A 3,503-nucleotide genomic window follows, 5' to 3' on the forward strand; every position below is an offset into this window, starting at 1 on the left:
GAGTCATTGAACGTAATGAGGTAAACGTAGGTTTAGCTTTAGCCACAAATTACTTCAAATGATACCAAAAAGGTTCCAATCATTTTTTCTCTCGCACATACACAATCCACTAGACTAGCCCACCATTTTCTCTCACTACACTTTTGTTTTAAATTAAATAATTACAAAATTATTATTTAAATACTGGTAGTATATTGTAAGTACGACAATATTGTAAGCCATGCATGCTCCTAGTAATAATAATAAAGCCAATTAGCAATCTCTATTTAAATAACATTTGTATTATATATTACGGCCGTTACTTTGCTATTGTTTGTTTTGCAGAAAACGTATTAAAAAAAAAAGGTGTCAACCAGAACAAAAAAAAATAATGATTGTCATGTCTGTATATGTAAGTATATCCAAAAAAATTTCTGGCACAAATTATAGATAAGAAAGTATTAATTTATGCTAATACTTTTCCCCAAATATGCTTAATTAGTAAATTAGAAACAACAGTCTTTAATTAGTAAAAAGCAAATTACTAAAGTCGGGTTTGGAAGAACACGTGAAAACGTCTCTCCGACCAGAAGACCACAATCAGTTAACAGAGAAACAGCCACGTCATCTATGAAATCTAGTAGAGCCAATGATTAATTGCCACGTCGACGGATAAGGTGACATTTCCTCGTTTTCTCTTTAAGATCCCAAAAAGATTTTGCCAGGTTTGAATTGATAATGATGATGATGATGATGTGGTTTTTACATTTTCTTTAGGAAATAATAATCCAAAAGCAGAATCATATCTCTCTGCCATTGTTAACTTATTAGTCCCTAAACAGCCTGTACTAAACACTTCACAGTTTTACTTGGTTAATAAAAATTTACCATCATTACAAACCAGTAATAATAAAAACTTCAAAATTTCATTAAAAAATATAGAGATATTATAAATATCAACGAAATTTTCTGTCTAAAATCCCAATCAAACCTAAAGTCAAACCATATGTAACTTTATATATATCCTATTTAACTTTACTTATCCATAAGTTAAAAGAGCTCAAAATAAATATTTGCAAATGGTGAAATTCAGCTGTTGGTATCAAACTATCAACTAAGAGGATAAATCCTGAACCTCAACCTACATAACACTACCACATGATCGTTAAGCCACTTAATGTATTTAAATTTTGAGTAAATGACTAACTGTTTTATAATGTGGCAAGAAATATTTTTTTTTATGAATTGATAAACAAAAGATTTATCTCTATTTAGATTATGATTGATCACAGACATGTTATTTACTTATTTACCACTAGGTTAATGATCTGATATTTCAGAAACTTTTTATGTAATGTAACGAAAATGATAATTTGATTAATTGACTTCTATTAATGTTCGATCAACCAATTAATTTTAATTTTTTTTGGAGTAAATGTTATTTATTATGATAAAAAGGATAATTTGATAATCTGATGAGTTAATTCGCACAATGTTTGTCTCCATTCGAATTATGATTGATCGCCACTATATTACTTACCATTAAATCGATGATCCGATTAATAGATTTAAATTTTGAGTAAATTTTATTTAATATGACAAGAAAGTTTAATTTTGTTAAATTTATTCTGTAATATATTGTCTTCATTTGAATTATGACTGATCGCCACCATATTATCTACATTTACATTTAGATTAGTGAGCTTACTAATGTTTATTAATTTTAAATTCATATTATTTAATTTTATTCTGTAATATATTGTCTTCATTTGAATTACGACTGATCACCTCCATATTATCTACATTACATTTAGATTGGTGAGCTTACTAATGTTTATTAATTTCAAATTCATACTATTTAATACGACAAAAATATTATTAAATCAATACACGACAAATTATCTTCATACAAACTATGATTGATCGCCGCCATATTACCTATGTTTATATTTAGATCGATGAGCTGATTCATGTTTGTTAATTTTGAATAAATATTATTTAATATGACAAAACATTAATAAATTCATATACGACAAATTATCTTTATTCAAATTACGACTGATCGCCGCCATATTACCTATGTTTATATTTAGATCGATGAGTTGATTCATGTTTGTTGATTAGGAATAAATATTATCTAATACGACAAAAACATTAATAAATCAATAGACGACGAATTATCTTTATTCAAATGATGACTGATCGCTGCCAAATTAATTTTGTTTATTTTTAGATCGATGAGCTGACTAAATGTTTGTTGATTTTGAATAAATACTATTTAATACAACAAAAATATTAATAAATCAATACACGACAAATTATCTTCATTCAAATTATGATCGATCGCCGTTATGATCTTGTCTTTAATTTTTGGTTCAATAGTTGATTCTAATGATTATATTTTTCATATATTTGCCTTTTAATTTTTCAAATTATTTTTTTTCAATAGCCCTCAAACATTATTTATCAAGCGATTTTTTGCCTTCAAAATTTATAAATGATTTTGAAGTAGCTCTCAAAACATTATTTTGTCAAGTGTTTATTTTTTCTTGTGGTTAAATAAGTTCAACAGTATAACAAAAAGAAAAAAAAAGAGAGTGAAAGAATGTTTTTACCGTTTTACATTGATTTAAACACCAGTCATATAAGATAATATACAGCTTATCCAAGCGTTTCCAACACTAATTTTCCATATAAACCTTTCCTATAAAGGGCAAAAAACCCAAAAAAAAAAAAAAAAAAATCTTAATTCGTGGGAGTGACCATATCCATAAGAAGTAAGAAAATATCGTTTCAGTGTTTTCACAAAGTAATTTTATAATTAAGACAAAAGTGAAAAAAATCCACAAGTGGACCCCACACTTTCCAGAACTGGCGAGATTACGAGCTATCTTCTTGTCCGCTCGCTCCCTTCACTCATTCGTCTTCTTCTTCTTCCCACCACACTCTCTCTCTCTCTCTCTGTTTCTCCAAACCTTCTCGGTTGAACCGGAACCGAAACCACAAACGCTCCTCCTCTTCTTTGATTTCTCCAAAAAAAAAGTTAACCTTTCACTTAAAACCCTACTCCTTCTCCTCCCTCTCTTATATATCTCGTGACTCTTTCTTTCTCCTCCAATCTCTCTCTCTCTCTTCCTATTCCATAAACCAATTAGCTTCTCTCTGTAAAACTTCACTCGTTGGCCAATTCTCCTTTTGGTTTTCATTCAAAACAAAAAAAACTCAGATTCCAAATGGGTTTTGATTTTTTCTAGTATCTTTCTTTCTTAGCGATGATGAGATGAACATATTTGTAAGAAAGAATCTTCCTCTTTCTCTAAAGATTAAACCTTTTTTTTTCCCTTCAGTTTTGTATCTTCTCAGTGGGTTTTAAGGGTTTTATTAGTATAATCTTAAAACTAAACACAATTTTCCTAACCAAAAGCTTAATCTCATCACTCTCTCTCCCCACACTCACAAACAGTAAAAGTTCTTACAATCCACCAAAGTTTTGGTCTTTTTTATAAAAAAAAAAAAAAAAAAAA

The sequence above is a fragment of the Camelina sativa genome, chromosome 11 (genome assembly GCF_000633955.1).
Source record: "Camelina sativa cultivar DH55 chromosome 11, Cs, whole genome shotgun sequence".
NCBI classification, from domain to species: domain Eukaryota; kingdom Viridiplantae; phylum Streptophyta; class Magnoliopsida; order Brassicales; family Brassicaceae; genus Camelina; species Camelina sativa.